Source organism: Trachypithecus francoisi, unplaced genomic scaffold (assembly GCF_009764315.1).
Source record: "Trachypithecus francoisi isolate TF-2019V2 unplaced genomic scaffold, Tfra_2.0 Lachesis_group2, whole genome shotgun sequence".
In the NCBI taxonomy this organism is placed as follows: Eukaryota; Metazoa; Chordata; class Mammalia; order Primates; family Cercopithecidae; genus Trachypithecus; species Trachypithecus francoisi.
This window is the reverse complement of record NW_022681465.1, coordinates 21906640-21929233: the sequence shown is the minus strand read 5'-3', so window position 1 is coordinate 21929233 and position 22594 is coordinate 21906640. Positions and strand designations below refer to the sequence as shown.

At 50.4% G+C, this 22594-nt stretch overlaps 2 non-coding genes and 1 pseudogene across 2 annotated transcripts; 2 read left to right on the top strand and 1 right to left on the bottom strand.

The window, feature by feature from the left end:
- Positions 1-5935: 5935 nt before the first annotated feature.
- Positions 5936-14522, top strand: LOC117066020 (annotated as a pseudogene).
- On the top strand, positions 10371-10443 carry TRNAV-CAC. The gene has a single exon. It is a non-coding gene; the product is annotated as a tRNA-Val (tRNA).
- Positions 10776-10856, bottom strand: TRNAL-AAG. The gene has a single exon. It is a non-coding gene; the product is annotated as a tRNA-Leu (tRNA).
- Positions 14523-22594: the final 8072 nt, after the last annotated feature.

Below are 22594 nucleotides of genomic sequence, written 5' to 3'. Positions count from 1 at the left end.
CTTGTTGAGACTCCTCCACTTTTCCCAACGGGTTTCAAAAAAAAAAAAAAAGTCGTTGGAACTCGCCGTCGGCCCCACGCTTGCGTGGGATCAGAGATTCCATTTGGCAGCACACAGTTCTCCAGTGGACGGGCTCTGTGCCAAGGTGGTCAGCCCCAGTGTCTACAGCAAGTGAGGTGGGTTCAGTCCTTCCTAGGTGGCGATGGTCGAGGCGGGAAGGCAACGGTGTAGACGCCCTTCCTCCGCGCACCTCTGTAACCAGGTGGAGATAGCGGCAGGATGTTCTAGTCCCCAATGTCATAAATTTGAAGTAATGAAGAAAAAAACGGAAAAAGCTGTTACTGCCAGGTTTCAAAACGGGAACCTTTTGCGTGTTAGGTGACATGGGACTTTGTGATACTTGCTTCATTTTTGTGTATGCTGGAAATTTTCTATAATTAATAGTTTAAAATGCTAACAGGCCAGGTTTTTGCCAACTACCATACCTAATCCTTTGCTATTAAATGGTCCGTTCAGTTTCTGGGGAGATTTGGGGGCATACATGCGATGAATCTGCATTTCAATCAGGTAGGTCAATGTTTTCTTTGCCTGTGTGAATATGAAAAATTGTTTTAAGCCAAGCCTGGTGGCTCATGCCTGTAATCCCAGCAGCTTGGAAGGCTGAGATGGGAGGATCACTGGAGCCCAAGAGCTTGGAGTTGCAGTGAGCTATGATCATGTCACTGCACTGTAGCCTGGGCAACACAGAGACCCTGTCTTTAAAAATTAAAAGTTTTTAACTTTCACCTGGGCAGGGGGCTCATGCCTGTAATCCCAGCACTTTGGGAGGCTGAGGGGGGCAGATCACTTGAGCCCAGGCATTCGAGACCAGCCTGGGCAACACAGCGAGACCCCGGCTCTATAAATAAATAAAACATAAAGTTTTTTTAAATATTAAATTTAAACACTGTTTGGCCCCTGCATTTGGAAAGACTGTGTATGTGTTTGTGTAATGTATGAAAACCAAGCTGGCTTCTCCCAAACATAAAGCCTCGGATCTGTCCTGACCACATTGTGCTCCATAGTCTGACCCTCCAACACCCTACAGGAGTATCGGCTGCTGTCAGTGAGGTCAGCGCCCTTCCCTACCCAGGAAAACCAGCGGCCACTGGAGGGCAGCAGAGAGCCACGATCCCAACCAGCCCGGGAAAGAGCGGCTTTTTGTCTGTTTTTCTTTTTTTTTTTTTTTTTTTTTTGAGGCGGAGTCTCGCTCTGTCGCCCGGACTGGAGTGCAGTGGCCAGATCTCAGCTCACTGCAAGCTCCGCCTCCTGGGTTTCCGCCATTCTCCTGCCTCAGCTCCCAAGTAGCTGGGACTACAGGCGCCCGCCACCTCGCCCGGCTAGTTTTTGTATTTTTAGTAGAGACGGGGTTTCACCGTATTAGCCAGGATGGTCTCGATCTCCTGACCTCGTGATCCGCCCGTCTCGGCCTCCCAAAGTGCTGGGATTACAGGCTTGAGCCACCGCGCCCGGCCTTGTCTGTTTTTCTTGAGTAACCTGTGCCTTCACATGGGTCTGAAGTAGCCAGAGATGTGGCCGTACAGACGAATCCAGTGCCGGTGGAGGAGAGAAGGGAGTGGGGTGCATTGTACTCCAGCCTCCGACCTGGAGCCCTTGGCAAGGCGGCCAGCCTCTGTGCATGGGCGTCCTGATCTGTCACATGGGGATAATAACAGCATGGACTGCAGGGGGCTGGCGACACTAAAGAGAGTGAGGTGTGTCAATGTGGACTGCAGGGGGATGGCGACAGTAAAGAGAGTAAGGTGCGTGGCGGCAGCGCCGGCCGGCCCAGGAGGACCGCGTAGGAGCTTCCACTGCGAGAGGCTCAGCAGAGGCCCCGCTGAGGACGGCGTTGGGGACGTGCGAGGAAGGGGCTCGTCGAGGGTGCTAAGAAACACTTGTGGGTAGAGAGGATGGACCGCAATTGTGAGGCCCTCAAAAACCACATCCAGGCGCCCGCCAGGTGGCGCTGCAGGGCAGGGGCTGCAGCGGGGAAGTGCCCAAGGCCTAATGTCCCCGTGGGCGAGGCTCTCGCCTCCACCCACAGCCACACCCAGGACCGAATTTCTGGGTGCTGGGAGGTTGGGCTGTCTCCCGAAGACCCACGGTGGTTACTGTCAGGTGTCCGCAGGACTGGGACTTGTATGAGGAGGACCTGGGCAGACAGGTCTGGGCCTCCCTGGAGCAGGCAACCGTGCTCCCAGCATCCCTGTCCCAGGGTCCTCCGTCTCTGTGGTCCTGAGCTGGCACCCAAGGGTGACACCCCACCCTCTAGACATGGCTGAGTGAAATGATAGCACCCTGGCCATGGTAGCGCACGCTCACAGCCCCACCAGCGTAGAACTGCAGGGAGCAGGGGGCGCCATCGCGGGTGGACCAAGGCTTTGGCCTATGCCCTGAGCTCAGAAGGATGCAGGGATTTTCCCAAACCCACACTAGGTGCAGGGCTGGGGAGGCCGCTCCAGACGGAGGAGAAAGGGGTGAGGACGCGTGAGGGAAGAAGGGAGCCGCCAGGGGGCAGGTTCTAAACGTGAGAGAGGCAGCAGGAGGCAGATGACCAAAAAGTGAGCACAAGTTGTGGCTTCTGGACCCAGCAAGGTCCCCCCTGGGACGTCCCTAAGAAACCCCCACGTGTAGGGGGACCAGGACGTGCATCGTCAATGAGGGTGGGCAGCCATGTGGATGAACCCAGAGATTCCAGTGGGCAAAAATGAGAGGAGGCCGAGAATGATGTCTAGAGGCGCCAGCACCCTCACAGACCCAGGTGCTGGAGCAAGCACAGCCCTGGTCACAGGGCAGACACGGGGAGTGGGGATGACTGAGTGTGTGCATAACAGGGAACAGACAAATGAAATTAATGACATGGATAAGTTTAAAGACTAAAGAAGGGCCTGTGCAGGCCAATCCTGAGCAGAAATCAATGCAGGAGTTTGATTAGCCTATGCCTGGGGGGGAAAACCGGCGTTTTAAACTCAGGGCCTAGAAGTCCAGTGATCAGGAGGAAAGAGATTCCAGATAGGACAGAGATAAGGAACCTTCTCACCCCACCCCACCTCCCAAGAGACTAGAGCAGAGGGGGAGGCCCACAGGCAGCACAGCCTCCAACTCCTGGTTTCCCCAGAAGACGCTGTGGGCATTTGACCAAGTGACCCCAGAGGCCCCCTCCAGTACACTGTGACAATTTATACCAATCTGCACTTTTACTCCTTGAGCTCTCATCTTTGCGGGCCAGCTCAAATGATGTCAATGGCTCTTCTGGCCAACTTACCCAGACTCTGTCCTGAGAGGAGTAAGCAGGGCCCAGTCTACCCAGGGCCCTCCCTGTCTTCTGGAACACCCTACAAGTCCTTCTGAGACAGTGGCCAGCTTTGCCCCAGCCCAGAGCAGCTGAGCCAGCCGTGGAATGACTCTGATGACAGACAACTGTGAGCTCCTGCTGTGGCCCAGGCCGAGGGCTCTACAGGTCAAGGAGTCAGGAGGAAGAGCTATGTGGGGGGGGGGGGATGCCAGTGGGGGGGCGTTTGGGGGTGGGTGCCCCATCTCAGTCACATGGGCCACCTTCTCCACCTGTACTGAAGAACAGCCCAGAAAACTAGCTCTTTATCTTGGCCTTCACTCACTCTGCTGAAGGGCAGGATATTCAGCAGAGATCTTAGAAACAGGACAAATCTCAGGGACAGGAAAGCTGAGAGTTTAGAGCCAGCAGGGACCCTTGAGATCATCTCATTCACCCTCATCTTGTTGATGTGAAAACAGGCTGAGAGATGGGAGTGGCTGGCCTGTGGTAACAGAACAGGTCCCTAAACTTGCCCTCGGCCTGGGTATACATCGCTTCCAGAAACACACAACACTGGAAATGAATCCAGATGGCTTTCCAAATGGGCAAAGGCAGCACCAACACGCTTTCTCCTCCTGGATGCTGAAACAACCAGCAAAAGAGGACCCAGAAGATGACTTCCTTCCACCTCCAGCCTAAGGCGGCACAAGAGGCTCCTGTTTTGACGAAGGGAGGCAAGATGGTGCATTTCCGGGTTTTTCATCACCAACTTTTCCCCGTGTGCGCGAGGATGCAGCTGGCGCCCGGGAAGGTGCAGACCAACCAGGCATGCGCCAGGTGATGTCAATCCGAAGAGATCAAGATTTACCTGGTGGCACCTGCGGCGCCTTCCCCCCCCTCCCCTGACGCGTCCGTGCCCCGCCTATTGACCTTCCACTCCTAGAAAAGCCACTCCCGGCAGATGCACGGGGCGGGCTTCCTCAGCCCCTACCTTTGTCGGGACTGCATTAGGAACTCTGCCCGAGAGCTCTACTGGGTGACTCTCTCGGCCTCCTTTGCCGGAGGCCAACAGACTTCACCCCCATACCTTTTTCTCTGGAGCTAGATGACCAAAGAATAAATTTGCAGTTTTGCTTTTAGCCTTGCCTACTCGCTGGTTCTTTTGTGCTCGCTCTGGTGGTCTTAGAAAAACAAATCAGCTCCCACTTTTTTTTTTTTTTTTTGAGACGGAGTCTCGCTCTGTTGCCCAGGCTGGAGTGCAGTGGTACAATCTTGGCTCACTGCAAGCTCCGCCTCCTGTGTTCACACCATTCTCCTGCCTCAGCCTCCCGAGTGGCTGCGACTACAGGCGCGCCCCACGGCGCCCGGCTAATTTTTCTGTATTTTCAGTAGAGATGAGGTCTCAATCTCTTGACCTTGTGATTGGCCCGCCTCGGCCTCCGAAAGTTCTGGGATTACAGGTGTGAGCCACTGCCCGGCCAGGAAGATGCCACTTTTGAAACTCCCCAGAGTCTCCCTTTGCAGTTTGGACTGTGCCTTACTGCTCAGCTGCAGACTGGAGGCCTGAAAGATCTTGCTAGGGCTCAATTGTTTCCCACCCCTTCCTCCAAAATAATTCATATCTTAGAGATCTGAACCCTAGGACCTCAAAATAGGACTGTATTTGGACATACGGCCTTTAAAGAGGTGATTACACTAAACTGAAGTCACCAGGGTAGGCCCCAAACTAATTTGGCGTCCTTTATAAGAAGAGGAAATTTGGACACAAAAAGACACCGGGGTGCATGTGCACAAAAACTACGTGTGGGACCAGGCACTGTGGCTCATGCCTGTAATTCCACACTTTGGGAGGCCCAGGTGGGAGGATTGCTTGAGCCCAGGAGTTCAACACCAGCCTGGCCAATGTGGGGAAACCCTGTCTATGCTACAAATACAAAAATTAGCCGGGCCTGGTGACACACACCTGTAATCCCAGCTTCTTGGGAGGCAGAGGCAGGAGAATTCTTCAACCCTGGAGACAAAGTTTGCAGTGAGGTGAGATTGCATCACTGCACTCCAGCCTGGGCAACAGCGCGAGACTCTGTCTCAAAAAACAAATAAACCGTGTGTGGAAACAGCCAGCAGCGTCTACCCGCAAACCAAAAAGAGAAACCTCAGAAGAAACAAGCCTGCCAGTGGCTTGACCTCGGACTCGCAGCCTCAGACCTGGGAGAAAATTAATACGTATTGTTGAAGCCCCAGGCTGTGCTATTTGGTTCTGGCAGCCCTAGGAAACTCCTCTAGAGGTTTTCACAGACAGCCCTGGCACTCCCAGGCCCATGCCCAGGGTGAAACCTCCAGGAAACCCAAGCCCAGCGCGACCTCCCAGTCACAGGTGAAGGGCTGCCTGACTGGTTGCTGCCCACACAGGCTTACAGCTCACAGGGAGCTGGGTCTGAAGACCCATCTGCTCAGAGGCGCCTTCTCCAGAAAGCCTGCAGAGGGAGGATGCCACCACGGCAGCTCTTCAGCACCGCTGTCCCTCTCTGAGCTCCAGCCTCACCCCATCCAACACACAGTGTAACCTACAGGTGGGTTGGGCCAGGCTCTCTTCCGTGCTCAGACCAACTCTGAGAGGAGATGGCCCTCTCCAACAGCTGGCCCATCCAGGGAGGCGGCGCCTGGAACTGGGTGAGGGCTGCCGCGGAGACAGTACCACCCCCACCCATGGCCCTGGAGAGGTCCAACAGACAGGGGCAGATCCCGCTCAGCGAGAGGGACTGCGGCGCTGCCTTACTCCCAGGCGCGCCGGGCAGGTCTCCCTGCAGCCGTTTCGAGAAGGTGCAGGGGACCCCTGGCTACGGGTCAGCCGCAGGGGCTCCAGGTTCTCTCCCAGGGCGAGCTGCGAGCGAGCTGGGCCGGCGTCGGCCTGGGGGACTCCCGCGATCGGACTCGCAGGTTCGGGAAGTTCCTGGGCGCGACCAGAGGACGCGCTGCCGTTCCCAAGGGATGTCCCCGCTCCGCTGCAGCCCAGAGGCGATTCCTTGAACCGCTGTTAGACACTTTCCCGTTGCCAAGCCCTGGAAGAAAGCGCGGACACGGGGAAGTCGCGGAGATGCCGCTGCCCCAAGGCGGGAGCGGAGGACGACAAACGGGTGCAGCGCGATCTGCGCTGGCTCCTGGGAGTCGCTGAGATGAAACTGAGCGCGGGCTTTTCCTGAACACAAACCAGAAGCTGAGGCTGCAGCAAACCGGCCCACTATCCAGGTTTGTCTCCTTCTTGCCGCTGCTGGGGGTACGCACGGTCCTCGCCCAGCCTCCTGCTCAGCCCCTGCAGCCCCCGCACCCGCCTTTCCCCTACAGCTCCGTGCGCCCTAGCGCCGCCTCTTCCACACCTCCCTGGGCGGAGGCTCCTCTCCATCGCGCAGTGCCCTCCACCGTTGTCCGCCTGTGCGGCCTCGGTCTTCCCTTCTTCCTCACCTCCACCCTTCCCCTCTGGGGAGCAGGATCCATCCGTTTTGTTTCCTTCGTGCTGTGTCCCCTGGTCCTGGAACTGAGCTGCCTTGGCACAGCTGTAGATCCAGTGAGTTTTTCTTCAGTCTTACCTAGTGCTAGTGCGTGTGTTAATTGCTGTAACCCTCGTCATCCACCTGTAAGAAAGGCGCTGCTCTCACCCCATTCTACAGACGAGGAACGAGGACCTCCAGGGTTTAACTCGCACCCTAACAGCCAGAGCAGGAGCTGATCCCCCCACCCCCAAACACACACACACAGGCGGGCCCTGCAGAAGGCCAGCACATTCAACACCACGACCCTCCTGCAGCCCTGAGCTTTTCTCTTCTAGATTTAAAAAGACAGCTGTGGAAAATAAAAGCCAGTGCCCCCATGTCCTCAAGAACCAGTACATTCCACATCACACACAAAACGCAGCAGCACACACTGGCCCCTCCTGCAGACACACACTATTGGGTGGACGTCCCCGTGTTGACCATAAACTGGATCCTATAACGGATGCTCGTTTCGTTTCTGTGATATGCATTTTTCGTTTTTTAAACCCATCCATTGGCAAGGTCTCTATTCCGGCGGTTTTGGATTGGATGACTTCCATCACGCTCCTCTCAGATTCAGTCTCGCGGTGGTGGGTCACCTCCTTCATTTACTTGGCATCTCCGTAAATTTACTCACATCTTGATTATTTACACAACGACTTTACCTTGATTACAAGCGACACTAGCAAGACCTTCAGGTTTCAAGGTGCAAGTTACCTGCCCTCCAAGGCTGCAGGAAAGCATTATGTAAACATTAATCATGCCCTGGGTCACAGGAATCATTTTGCACAATGCAACTGTCACCTGAGCTGATCCCAGGGAAACACTAACTGCCTCATTGCTGTGTTTGGGGGTTTGTTTTTATGGTTTAACATTCTATAACAACTTTATTGGGGTACAATTCAATACAATAAAGTCCACTCATTGTAAGGCTACAGCTCAATGATTTTTAATCACTGCATAGGATTCTGCAACCATCACCACAATCCACTTTTAGGACAGTTCCGTTACCACAAAGATTTCCAACATGCCCAACTGCAGCCAATCCTGGCTCTCAGCCTCAGTGGTACACAAGAAGTGATCTGCTTTTCCTCTGTTTTCATCTGCCTCTTCTGGAAATATCATATAAATAAACGGTATTAGTGGAATTGCTAGTTTCAAGTTTCACTTTGCTATGCCAAAAATTTAAACATAGGGTTACCATACAATCCATCAATTCCACTCCTAGGTATATATAAAAGAGAGTTTTATATATACCTTTTTGTTCACGTAAAAAAATGTACACAAAATATATATGGCATCATTTTTCATTATAGTAAAAAAGTGGAAACAAAGGCTAGGCAAGGTGTCCCATGCCTGTAATCCTAACACTTTGGGAGGCCAAGGTGGGTGGACTGCTTGAGGCCAAGAGTTCCAGACCAGCCTGGGCAACATAGGGACCATGTCTCTACAAAAAATACAAAAATTAGCCAGGTGTGGTAGTGTACACCTATGGTCCCAGCTACTTGTGAGGCTGAGGTGGAAGGATCACTTGAACCAAGGAGGTGGAGATTGTAGTGAGCTATGATGGCTCCTCTGTACTCCAGCCTGGGTGACAAGAGTGAGAATCTGTCTCAAAAAAAAAAAAAAAAATTGGAAACAACATAAATGTTCATTCATTGATAAATGGATAAACAAAACATGGCATATTCATCTAATGCAAACATTTATTAATTTACTTATTTGTTTATTTATTTGGAGACAGGGATTCACTCTGTCATCCAGGTAGCAGTGCCCTGCTGTGATTACAGCTCACTGCAGCCTTGGACTCCTGGGCCCAAGCAATCCTCCTGCCTCAGCCTCCCAGCTACGTGGGACTACAAGCATGCACTACTATGCCCAGCTAACTTTTTTTCTTTTTTTTTGTAGAGACGTGGTCTTGCTATGTTGCACAGACTGGTTTCCAACTCCTGGCCTCAAATAATCCTCCTACCTCAGCCTACCAAAACGCTAGGATTACAGGGGTGAGCCACCATGCCTGGCCTATTTGAAATTTTTAATTGAAAAGCAAAAAACGAACAAAAAGTATTTGGGCACACATATACTCAGTTATTTGATTTTCACCAAAGGCACCAAAGCAATTCAATGTGGAAATAGTGTCTTCGCAACAATGGGTTCAGGAACAACTGGATATCCATAGGAGAAAGAAATTAACCTTAATCCCAACCTCACACCATAACAAAAAAAAATATGAAATAGAATTTACACTTAAACATACAAGCTGAAATTTAGAAGTTTCCAGATTAAAAAAACATACAAGAGTCTTTTTTTTTTTTTTTTTTTTTTTTTTTTTTTTTTTTTTTTTTTTATTGGAACAGGATCTTGCTCTGTTACCCAGGCTGGAGTGGAGCAGTGAGATCTCTGCTCACTGCAGCCTCCATCTCTCAGGCTCAAGCAATACTCTCACCTCAGCCTCCCAAGTACCTACAGAAACTACAAGGGAATGCCATCACTCCCAGCTAATTTCTGGATGTTCTGTAGAGATGATGTCCCAATGTTGCCCAGACTGGTCTCAACTCATGAGCTCAAACAATTCACACACCTCGCCCTCCCAGAGTTCTGGGATTACAGGTGTGAGCCACCATGCCAGGCCAGTTCTTCGTTTTTTGTTTCTTGGGGTTTTCTGTTTGTTTGTGTGTTTTTTTCTTTGTTTGTTTTTAATGGACAAGATATTTAAAGAGATACTTCACACAGTAAGATAAACACATGGGCCATAAACCCATGAAAAGGTGCCCATCTTTTCTTATCAGCTAACTGCAAACTTAAACCACAAGGAATACTACATACCCACAAATGGCTAGAATTTAAAAAAACAAAAAATCAATGAAAAGTGCCAAATGTTACCAAGGGGGTAGCCTTCATAACGCTTGCATACTGTTGGTGGGAGGAAAGTAATCTAAATGTCCAACAGCAGTGGCTGCTAGGAAAATCTAGAGTTCTACCGAACAATAGAACAATAAAAATGGTGTTTTAGGCTACTTCCTCTTTCATTCCACTCCAATTTCTCTGGACCCACAAGCTTCAGCTCTACCCATGAACGCGTGGCCTCATATTCCCCAAGCAGCTTCTTCTGAATGTCTCTTCTCTTTGAAAATGGTGGGTGCCAGCGCGCCCCTGCTGTTCAACCCCCATACCCACAGTCGCCGCGATATCCTCTCTCAAGACTCCCGTGCCCACTTATGCCACCACACTGCACATGAAAACTTCCTTTTCTCGTTTCTTTCTTTTCTCTCTTTCGAGATAAGGTCTTGCTCTGTCGCCCAGGCTGGAGTGTAGTGCTGCAGTCACAGCTCAGTGCAGTCTCCACCTCCTAGGCTCAGGCTATCCTGCCGCCTCAGCCTTCCAGGTGCTGAAATATCTTTGTGTGTGTGCTTATGCTCATTAACAAAGCTCAAAGGGACGCATGGAGGAAGCTCTAAATTAGGATGAGAAAATAAAAAACCGCCCTGTGTGGTGGCCCATTACCATGGCACAGGCAAGCCAGGCAGGTTTCCGTAGTGTAGTGGTTATCACGTTCGCCTCACACGCGAAAGGTCCCCGGTTCGAAACCGGGCGGAAACAGTTCTTTCTACTTTTTACCTCATTACTTCAAACGTATTACATTTAGGACTAGCCTACAACATTCCACCACTATCTCCACCTGGTTAAGGAGAAAAGGCTATCCAGGGTATTTATACCGTTGCCTTTCCACCTCAACCATTGGAACCTGGGAAGAACTGAACCCACCTCACTTGCTGTGAACACCAGCGCCGAGTAACTAGCTCGTACACTGGACGGCTGCGCGCTGCCAAATGGAATCCAGATCCCGAGCAAGCGTGGGGCCCAAGGAGAGTTTCAATGAATCCTCCTTTTGTAACCAATGGGGTGACAAAAATGGACAAACCACACCAAGCTGGCAGCGGTGGGATTCGAACCCACCCTCCGAAGAGACTGGAGCCTTAATCCAGCGCCTTAGACCGCTCGGCCACGCTACCTTCCCCCCCCCCCCCCGCGATCTATTTACATATTTTCCTGCTTTATACAACATCCCCAGAGTCCCCGGGCCTACAAGGCCTTAGGGCGAATCCACAGGGCATTCCAGAACCACCGCCATCCGGCAGGATTCGCTGGGCCAGAGGCACCAGCTGAGAAACTACTCCACCAGCGCCCTGGCAGAGAAGATTCGCGACGCGCGGGCCTCGGGATCTGCTTTGGGGACCACTCAGAAAGTCACCCACATTGGCCCTCTTTGGGGAGGTGGCATGAGAGAAGGGGAAGCCTTCTGCACTCTTACTTTAAAGAGAAAAATAAATAAACCAGGGCAGACCCCGTCAGTCGGGCGGCCGCGTAGTTCTGCAGCCTCCGTGCCGCAGTCCACAGGCAGCAGCTCAGAGGGCGCGCCTCCGGGGAGAGCCACGGCCCGCGGGGTCCACGGCCCTGTTTGCGGGAGTGCGGCGCCCGCTCTGCCCGGATCCGCCCCGGCCCGGGGCTCCGGCCCGCCGTCCAGTCCGCGCAGCGGACCGGGAGCAGCCTTGCTGCGCGCGGCCTCGCCGGGCTCAGTTCTGGACTCGCGCTTCCGCCGCCCCCGCCTGGCTCCCAGTTTCTTTCAGTCTCGGGCGGAACCGACCTGGTCCCCGGAATCTCCGCCTCCTCCTCGCTCCTCCTCCCCTCCGCCCGGTGCTTTGCTCTCCCCCTTCTTGGCTCACCCGCGGCTGGCAGAGGACAGGGGAGGAGACGGGAGGGGAGGAGAGGGGAAAGGAGTGGTCCCCAGGGCCGAAGCGCCCCGGGGGACGGAGGTCTACCCGGTTTTCCAGCTGCTGCCCCGGCGGGAGTTCCGCGGGTCCCACGCGGCCACCTCCAGCCCCGCGCCGTCAGCGCCGACTTCATGAGCAACCTGAGCCCCCTGGAGGACAGCGAGGACTTCCACTGACGCCGGGACGCCGCCCCCGGGGGCTGTGCGGGGACCTCCAGGGCCCGAGGCGGGCGGCCTGCACTCCTCGCTGCCGCAGCACCCACACCGGACCCCGCCACCGCCGGGCCGCTGGAGGAGCAGCAGCGCAGGAGCAGCTCGTCCCATCGCAACGCGTGGCGCAACCTGTCCCACGCCAACCTCAGCACCAGGCAGTCCAGAGCTCGGCGGAGAAGCGGCTCGCGCTGTGGCAGATCTGCGAGTGGATGGTCAAGAACGTGCCCTGCTTCAAGCTAAGGGCGACAGCAACAGCTCGGGGGGCTGGAGGAATTCACTTCCTCATCCTCTGTTCCTACACAGCAAGTTGACTCGCGCGCAGAATGAAGGAACTGGAAAAAGTGCTCGGTGGATGCTCAATCCAGAGGGCGGCAAGGGTGGGAGATGTCTTAGGACAAGAGCTGTATCCATGGACAGCAACAGCAAATGCGCTCGGATGCAAAGCCGAGATGCCACGAAAAAAGCACCCCTGCAGTCTAGCGGGGCGGGGTAGGGGGCCCATGCCGAGGACAGCCCTGGACCCCAATTTTCCAAAAGGCCTGCAAGCCCCGGCTCTCAGGGCAATGATGACTTTGATAGCTGGAGTACATTTCGCCCTCGAACTAGCTCAAATGCTAGTACTATTACTGGGAGACTTTCACCCATTATAACCAAAGGGGAAGATCTTAGAGATGGGGATGTGCATTCTGTGGGGTACCCGCCATCTTCGGCAAAGATGGCCCCTACTCCACCCAGTATGTCTGAGAAAAGCAATCCCAAAACATGGAAAAGGTTTGGATAATCTCAACCTTCTCTGAGTACTGACATCATTAACTGTGTCGACCCAGTTCGCACCTGGCACCATGATGCAGCAGACGCCATGCTACTCATTTGTGCCACCAAACACCAGTGTGAATTCGCCCAGCCAAACTACAAAAAAATATACGTAGTGCCAGTCCAACACGAGCCCTTTGCCCCAGATGCCTATGCAAACGCTCCAGGACCACAAATCAAGTTGTGGAGCTGAGAGTCCGTGTAACTGTGCAGCGGGACTCCTGGAGGAGTTGCTGACTTCTGACTCTCCTCCCCATAATGACATTATTGAAGGGGGCCAGCCCCTTCACACCTGTGGATATTTCTGTCAGGTAGAACAAGAGACTGACAAAAGAAATAAGACAGAGACAAAGTACAGAGAAAGAAAAGTGGGCCCAGGGGACCGGCGCTCAGCATACAGAGGACCAGTGGGGCTGGCACTGGTCTCTGAGTACCCTCAGTATTTATTGATCACTATCTCTACTGTCTCAGCGAGGGGGATGTGGCAGGACTATAGGGTAGTGGTGGGGAGAGAGTCAGCAGGAAAACATGCGGGCAAAGGCCTCTGTGTTATGAATAAGTTTAAGGAAAGGTGCTGTGCCTCCATATGCACGTAGACCAGATTTATGTCTGACTTTACACAAACATCTCAGTGCAGTAAAGAGCAGTATTGCCGCCAGCATGTCTCACCTCCAGCCATAAGGCGGTTTTCTCCTATCCAAATAAATAGAATGTACAATCAGGTTTTACACTGGGACATTCCATTTCCAGGGACGAGCAGGAGACAGATGCCTTTCTCTTAGCTGCAAAGAGGTCTTCCTCTTTCACTAATCCTCCTCAGCACAGACCCTTTACGGGTGTCAGGCTGGGGGACGGTCAGGTCTTTCCCTTCCCACGAGGCCGTATCTCAGGCTGTCTCAGTGGGGAGAAACCTCGGACAATACCCAGACTTTCTCGGGCAGAGGTCCCTGTGGCCTTCCGCAGTGCATTGTGTCCCTGGGTACTGGAGACTAGAGAATGGTGATGACTTTTACCAAGCATACTGCCTGCAAACACATTTTTAACAAAGCACATCCTGCACAGCCCTACATCCCCTAAACCTTGAGTCAACACAGCACATATCTCTGCGGGCACAGGGTTGGGGCTAGGGTTACAGATTAACAGCATCTCAAGGCAGAATAATTTTTCTTAGTACAGAACAAAATGGAGTTTCTTATGTCTTCCGTTTTCTACATAGACACAGTGACAGTCTGATCTATCTTTATTTCCCCCACAATTACGACACCAGCGGATCCTGGGGTAGCCCAACCCAACAGCCAGGTTCTGGGCCAGATCATGATGGGCCTTCATTCAGTCATGTCGGCCTATGGCAGCCAGGCATCTCACAACAAAATGATGCCTCCCAGCTCCCATACCCACCCTGGACACGCTCAGCAGACATCTGCAGTTGATGGCCGTGCCCTGCCTCACATGGGAAACATCAAGCCCCACACCTCAGGTATGAACCACCTGACCCCAGAGGAGACACCTTTACAAGTGCCTCTGCCCCACCCCATGCAGACGAGTGCCCTGGGGGCTACTCCTCCATGAGCAGCTGCAGTGGCTATGGCAGAATGGGCCTCCTCCACCAGGAGAGGCTCCCAAGTGACTTGGACAGCATGCTCACTGAGCACTGAGATTGTGACATGGAATCCAAATCCTCATTTGGAATGACCATATGGATGGAGACACACTGAATTTTAACCTCCACAATGTGTTGCCCAACCAAAGCGCCCTGCGCAGTGTCAAGAGGAGGCCACATAGCTGGGTGTCAGGCTGAGAATTAGCGACCAGGCTACGCTTAAAAGTACTTCAGATTGGCCGAGAGCGGTGGCTGGCGCCTGTAATCCCAGCACTTTGGGAGGCTGAGGTGGGTGGATCACGTGGTCAGGAAATCAAGACCATCCTGGCCAACATCGTGAAACCCGTCTCTACTAAAAATACGAAACTTAACTGGACATGGTGGTGGGTGCCTGTAGTCCCAGCTACTCGGGAGACTGAGGCAGGAGAATCGCTTGAACCAGGGAGTCAGACGTTGCAGTGAGCCGAGACTGCACCACCACTCGATCCAGCCTGGGCGACAGAGCGAGATTCTGTCTCAAAAAAAGGAAAAAAAAAAAAGAAAGAAAGAAAGAAAAAGAAAAATTCCACAAAAATGTTTATAGTATAATTCTTCATGATAACCAATAAGTGGAAACAAAGGCTGGCAGTATGGCTCAGGCCTGTAATTCCAGCACTTTGGGCGGCCAAGGCAGATGGATTGCTTGAAGTCAGGAGTTTGCGACCAGGTTAGGCAACATGACAAAACCCCATCTCTATAAAAAAATACAAAAATTATGGCCGGGCACGGTGGCTCCTGCTTATAATCCCAGCACTTTGGGAGGCCGAGGCAGGCGGATCACGAGGTCAGGAAATCGAGACCATCCTGGCTAACACGGAGAAACAAAGAAATTGGCCGGGCATGGTGGCGGCACCTGTAGTCTCAGCTACTTGGGAGGCTGAGGCCGGAGAATGGCGTGAACCCAGTAGGCAGAGGTTGCAGTGAGCCAAGATCAGCCACTGCACTCCAGCCTGGGCAACAGAGCAACACTCCGTCTCAAAAAAAAAATTAGCCAGGCATGGTGGTGTCCCCCTGTGGTCTTAGCTACTTGGGAGGCTAAGTTGGGAAGCTAGCTTGAACCCAGTAGGTGGAGGTTGGGGTGAGCCAAGATTGTGTCACTGCAGCCTGGGGCACGGAATGAGAACTTGTCTCAAAAAAAAAAAAAAAAAGAAAGGCCGGGCGTGGTGGCTCAAGCCTGTAATCCCAGCACTTTGGGAGGCCGAGGCGGGCGGATCACAAGGTCAGGAGATCGAGACCATCCTGGCTAACACAGTGAAACCCCGTCTCTAATAAAAAAGTACAAAAAACTAGCCGGGCGAGGTGGCGGGCGCCTGTAGTCCCAGCTACTCGGGAGGCTGAGGCAGGAGAATGGCGTGAACCCGGGAGGTGGAGCTTGCAGTGAGCTGAGATCCGGCCACTGCACTCCAGCTTGGGCGACAGAGCGAGACTCGGTCTCAAAAAAAAAAAAAAAAAAAAGAAACAACTTAAATGTCCATGAATTAATGAAGGGATAAATAAAATGCAGTATATTCACACAAAGCTAAACTTTTTTTTTTGAGACAGGGCTTCACCCTGTTTCCCAGGCTGGAGTGCAGTGGTGTGATCACAGTTCACTGCAGCCTTGATCTCCTGGACTCAAGCAGTCCTCCTGCCTCACCCTCCCAAGTAGCTCATACTACAGGTGTGAGCTGCCACACATGGCTAATATTATAAAATTTTTTGATAGCGACAGGGGTTTCCCTATGTTGCACAGGCTGGTCTTGAACTCCTGGGCTCAAGGGATCCTCCTACCTTGGCATCCCTAAGTGCTGGGATTAAAAGTGTGAGACACCACGCCTGGTCAACAATGCAATATTACTAAGCCATAAAAAAGAATGAAATATTAGTACGTGGTACAATATAAATGAACCTCAAAAATAGTATGCTAAGTGAAAGAAGCCATATATGAAAAACCCTGTATTATATGATTCCATTGATATGAAATGTCCAGGGGCTGGGGAGAGGGAAAATGAGGAATGATGGCTAATGGACTTGGGGCTTCTTTTGGGGGTGATTAGAATGTTCTGGAATTAGCTGCTGGTAATGACTGCACATTATTGAACATGCTTTTATTTTATTTTACTTTATTCATTTATTTTTTGAGACAAGGTCTGGCCCTATTGTCCAGGCTGGAGTGCCATGGCACCATCTCGGTTCACTGCAGCCTCGACCTCCTGGGCTCAAGTAATCTCCCCGTCAGCCTCCCAAGTAGCTGGGACTACAGTCACGTACCACTATGTCCTGCTACTTTTTCTATTTTTTTGTAGAGATGAGGTTGTGCCATATTGCTGGCCTCGAACTTCTGAGCTCAAGCTACCTGCCCTTCTTGGCCTCCCAAAGTGCTGGGATTACAGGCGTGAGTCACTGTACCCGGCCAAATTGTACACTTTTAAAGGTGAATTTTATGATACATGAATTATATCTCAACTTTAAAAATAATGTGCAGAAAAAAAACCACACTGCTGCATGTAACAACATGAACAAATATAAAAATATAACATTAGCAGAATGAATCAAGACACCAAAAACTACATAGGGGTTATTCTATTTATGTGAAGCTCAAAAACGAATGTAGGTGTGAGAAGTCAAAAGCGTGGCTGCCTTTAAGAAGAGCAGGATACTGACCGAGGGAACACCGGGGGTAGTTCTGCAGCGCTGGGAATGTTCTATTTGTTGATCTGGGTGGTGGCTGCATGGGTGCGTTCATGGCATGTTTTACTTCAGTAAAAAGTATATTAAACTATCAAGAGAATAAAATCAACTGGCCAGAAATGTAAGGTTTGTTTCTGCACCCTCAATTCTGTTCCACTGGTCTAGATGCCTATCTTTATGTCAATACCATTCATCTTGATTACTGTAGTTTTATTTATTTATTTATTTTTTATTTATTTATTTAGAGACGGAGTCTCGCTCTGTTGCCCAGGCTGGAGTGCAGTGGCGAGATCTCGGCTCACTGCAAGCTCCGCCTCCCTGGTTGATGCCATTCTCCTGCCTCAGCTTCCCAAGTAGCTGGGACTACAGGTGCCCACCACCACGCCTGGCTAATTTTTTGTATTTTTAGTAGAGACAAGGTTTCATTGTGTTAGGCAGGATGGTCTAGATCTCCTGACCTCGTGATGCACCCACCTCGGCCTCCCAAAGTGCTGGGATTATAGGCGTGAACCACTGCGCCTGGCCCACACCCAGCTAATTTTTGTATTTTTAGCAGAGACAGGGTTTCACCATGTTGGTCAGCCTGGTCTCGAACTCCTGACCTCACGTGGTCCACCCGCCTCAGCCTCCAAATTGCTGGGATTACAGGCGTGAGCCACCGTGCCTAGCCAATTATTATCATTATCATCATCATCATCATAATTATTTCTAGAGACGAGGTCTCCCTATGTTGTTTAGGCTGGTCTCGAGCTCCTGGGTTCAAACGATCCTCCTGCCTAAGCCTCCCATAGTGCTGAGATTATAGGCGTGAGCCACCACAACTAGCTGATCTTCTTTATTTTAATAATGTTTTATAGGCCGAGCACAGTAGCCTTTTTTTTTTTTTTTTTACTAAAAATACCAAAATTAGCTGGGCATGGTAACCAGTGCCTGTAATTTCAGCTACTTGGGAGGCTGAGGCAGGAGAATCGCTTAAACCTGGGAGTCAGAGGTTGCAGTGAGCTGACATCACACCACTGTACTCCAAAAACTGTTTAATAGTTTTCAGAATACAAGGCCCACACTGCTTTTTAAAATATTTATTTATTTATTTAAATTATTATAATTTTTTTTTTTTTTTGAGACGGAGTCTCGCTCTGTCGCCCAGGCTAGAGTGCAGTGGCCAGATCTCAGCTCACTGCAAGTTCCGCCTCCTGGGTTTAAGCCATTCTCCTGCCTCAGCCTCCCGAGTAGCTGGGACTACAGGGGCCCGCCACCTCGCCCGGCTAGTTTTTTGTATTTTTTAGTAGAGACAGGGTTTCACCATGTTAGCCAGGATGGTCTCGATCTGCTGACCTTGTGATCTGCCCGTCTCGGCCTCCCAAAGTGCTGGGATTACAGGCTTGAGCCCCCGCGGCCGGCCGTAATTTTTTTTTCCAGATGGAGTTTCGCTCTTGTTGCCCAGGCTGGAATGCAGTGGCATGATCTGGTCTCACCACAACCTCCGCCTCCCTGGTTCAAGTGATTCTCCTGCCTCAGCCTCCCAAGTAGCTGGGACTACAGGTGCGCACTACCATGCCCAGCTAATTTTGTATTTTTACTAGAGAGGGGTTTCTCCATGTTGCCCAGGCTGGTCTCAAACTCCTGACTGCAGGTAATCTGCCCGCCTCGGCCTCCCAAAGTGCTGGGATTACAGGCGTGAGTCACCATGCCCGGCCTAAATATTTATTTCTAAGTTTGTTTGTTTTTTATTTTTGATACTATTGTGAATGGAATTGTTGACCTAATTTCATTCTTGAATTATTGCTAGTTTAAAGAAATATAATTTCAAAGTGACAAAACTAGTTACTGGTAGGTAAAAAAAATTAAAGAAAAAAAGAAAAGAGGCTGAGCGCAGTGGCTCACGCCTGTAATCCCAGCACTTTGGGAGGCTGAGGCGGGCAGATCACGAGGTTAGGAGATCCAGACCATCCTGGCCAACACAGTGAAACCCTGTCTCTACTAAAACACAAAAAAATTATCCAGGCATGGTGGCAGGCGCCTGTAATCCCATCTACTCGGGAGGCTGAGGTAGGGGAATCGCTTGAACCCGGGAGATGGAGGTTGCAGTGAGCTAAGATTGCGCCACTGCACCCCAGCCTGGCGACAGAGTAAGACTCCTTCTCAAAAATAAAAAAAAAGAAAAGAAATACAATTAATTTTTGTATATTGATTTTGTATCCTCCATTCTTGCTAAATTTATTTATTATACCTGATAGGGTTGTAGTTTTCTTTGGTTTGGTTTTGTTTGGTGTTGTTTGGGTTTTTTGTTTGTTTCTTTGTTTTTGAGACAGGGACTGTCTCTGTCACCCAGGCCTGGAGTGCAGTAGCAGGATCATAGCTCTCTGCAGTCTTGACTTCCTGGGCTCAAGGGATCCTCTCACCTCAACCTCCCCAGTAGCTGGGACTATGGGCACGTGCCATCATGCCCAACTGATTTTTTTATGTTTTGTAGAGACAAGGTCTCACTATGTTGCCCAGGCTGGTCTGAAACTCCTGGGCTCGGCCGGGCATGGTGGCTTACGACTGTAATCCCGGCACTTCAGGTGGCCGAGGCAGATGAATCACAAAGTCAAGAGATCGAGACCATCCTGGCCAACATGGTGAAACCCCATCTCTACTAAAAATACAAAAATTAGCTGGTGTGGTGGCACGTGCCTGTCGTCCCAGCTACTTGGGAGGCTGAGACAGGAGAATTGCTTGAACCCGGGAGGCAGAAGTTGCAGTGAGCCGAGATCAAGCCATTGCACTCCAACCTGGGTGACAAAAGCAAAACTCCATGTCCCCCTCCAAAAAAGAATTTGGGAAGTTCATAAAGTGAAAGCAAGGTTATTAAGAAAATAATGGAGGCTGGGTGCGGTGGCTCACGCCTGTAATCCCAGCACTTTGGGAGACCGAGGTGGGTGGATCATGAGGTCAGGAGATTGAGAACATCCTGGCTACCACAGCAAAACCCCGTCTCTACTAAGAATACAAAAAAATTAGCCGGGCGTGGTGGCGGGCACCTGTAGTCCCAGCCACTCGGGAGGCTGAGGCTGGAGAATGGCATGAACCTGGGAGGCAGAGGTTGCAGTGAGCCCAGATTGCACCACTGCACTCCAGCCTGGGTGACAGAATGAGACTCTGTCTCAAAAAAAAAAAAAAAAAAAAGAAAGAAAATAAAGGAATAAAAGAATGGTTACTCCACAGGGAGAGCAGCCCCCAAAGGCTTCTGGTTGTCCATTTTTATAGTTGTTTCTTGATTATATGCTAAACAGTGGGTGGATTATTCATGAGTTTTCCAGGAAAGGGGTGGGCAATTCTCAGAACTGAGGGTTCCTTCTTGTTTTAGACCATATAGCGTAACTTCCTGGCATTGCCATGGCATCTGTAAACTGTCATGGTGCTGGTGGGAGTGTCTTTAGCATGCTAATGCATTATAATTAGCATATAATGGAGCAGTGAGGATGACCAGAGGTAACTTTCATTGCCATCTTGGTTTTGATGGGATTTGCCCAGCTTCTTTACTGCATGCTGTTTTATCACCAAGATCTTTATGACCTGTGTCTTGGGCTGACCTCCTATCTTATCCTGTGACTTAGAATACCTGACTTACTAGGAATCCAGCCCAATAGGTCTCAGCCTTATTTTATTTTACCCAGCCCTTGTACAAGATGGAGTCACTCTGGTTTAAACGCCTCTGACAATAAGAATAAGAATAATGTCCACTATAGGTCTGCTGTAAATGTATTTTATCAAATTGAGGAATTTTCCTTCTATTCTTAGTTTTTTTATTTCTTTTTTATTTTTTGTCTAAAAAACATGACTTTGCCAAATGCTTTTCTGTGTCTATTACAATGATCATGTGGGCTGGGTTTTGGGGATGGCAGAGAAATGGGGAGATGTTGGGCAAAGACTACAAAGTTTCAGTTAGATTGGATGGATAAGTTCTAAAGAGCTATTGTATAGCATGGTGCCTACAGGTAATAATAATGTGTTGCATTCTCAATGAAATGAGTCAGGCCGGGCACAGTGGTGCCCTCCTGTAATCTCAGCTACTCAGGATGCTAAGGCAGGAGAACCGCTTCAACCCGTGAGGTGGAAGTTTCAGTGAGCCGAGATTGCACCACTGCACTCCAGCCTGGGTGACAGAGTGAGACTCCCTCTCAAAAAAAAAAAAAAAAAATTAGAGTTTGTAAGTTCATTGTGAATGAATACCTGGCATGTAGAGTGTGCTTAAATAAAGAGCAGCTAACATTAAAAAAGCATCAGAAATATTCTTATAGGATGTAGATTTTCAGATCCAAATGCCAGCAGTTCATTCTGGTTGATGAGAGGAAAATATTTTGCATTGAGGCTATCCCAGGAAAGCAAGGACACAAGGCCACGGGGAGCAACCAATGGCCACGACAACTTCTGAGAAAAATAAGTTTTTAAAGAGAAGCCCCTGCCATTTGGAAGCTGATGGGGCCCTCACAGCCTGCTGGACATAAGCAGCCCTGCAGAAAATAAGCAGCCCTGCAGAATACAGCCCTGGACAGGGCTACTTGGAGGCCAAGATTAAATTAGACCAAGTGAAGCCACTTCATCACTGCATCTAAGCAGGGGTGGAAGCAAGCTCACTATGCCACCCACAAAGCACCAGACACCCCTGCCCAGACAAAACCAGTGGCTGTTAATTCTTCACCAATAACAGCTTTAAAAAGCCACTCCTGCCAGGCGTGGTGGCTCATGCCTGTAATCCCAGCATTTTGGGAGGCCAAGGCGGGTGGATCACCTGAGGTCAGGAGTTCGAGACCAGCCTGGCCAACATAGTGAAATCTGTCTCTACTAAAAACACAAAAAATTAGCTGGGCGTTTTAGCAAGAAGTCAGGGACCACGAATGGAGGGACCAGCTGGAGCTGTGGCAGAGGAACATAAATTGTGAAGATTTCATGGACATTTATCAGTTCCCAAAATTAATACTTTTATAATTTCTTATGCCTGTCTTTACTGTAGTCTCTGAACATAAATTGTGAAGATTTCATGGATATTTATCAGTTCCCAAATAATACTCTTATAATTTCTTATGCCTATCTTTACTTAAATCTCTTAATCCTGTTATCTTCGTAAGCTGAGAATGTACATCACCTCAGGACCACTATTGTACAAATTGATTGTAGAACATGTGTTTGAACAATATGAAATCTGATTGTAAAACATGGGTGTTTGAACAATATGAAATCAGTGCACCTTGAAAACGAACAGAATAACAGCGATTTTAGGGAACAAGGGAAGACAACCATAAGGTCTGACTGCCTGCGCAGTCGGGCAGAATAGAGCCATATTTTTCTTCTTGCAGAAAGCCTATAAACCGGCATGCAAGGAGAGATATCGCTAAATTCTTCTCCTAGCAAGGAATATTAAATATTAAGACCCTAGGAAAAGAATTGCATTCCTGCGGGGAGGTCTATAAATGGCCACTCTGGGAGTGTCTGTCTTATGTGGTTGAGACAAGGACTGAAATAAACTCTGGTTTCCTGCAGTACCGTCAGGCTTATCAGGGTGGGGAAAATATCCCACCCTGATGAATTTGAGGTCAGACTGGTTCTCTGCTCTCAAACCCTGTTTTCTGTTGTTTAATATGTTTATCAAGACAATACGTACA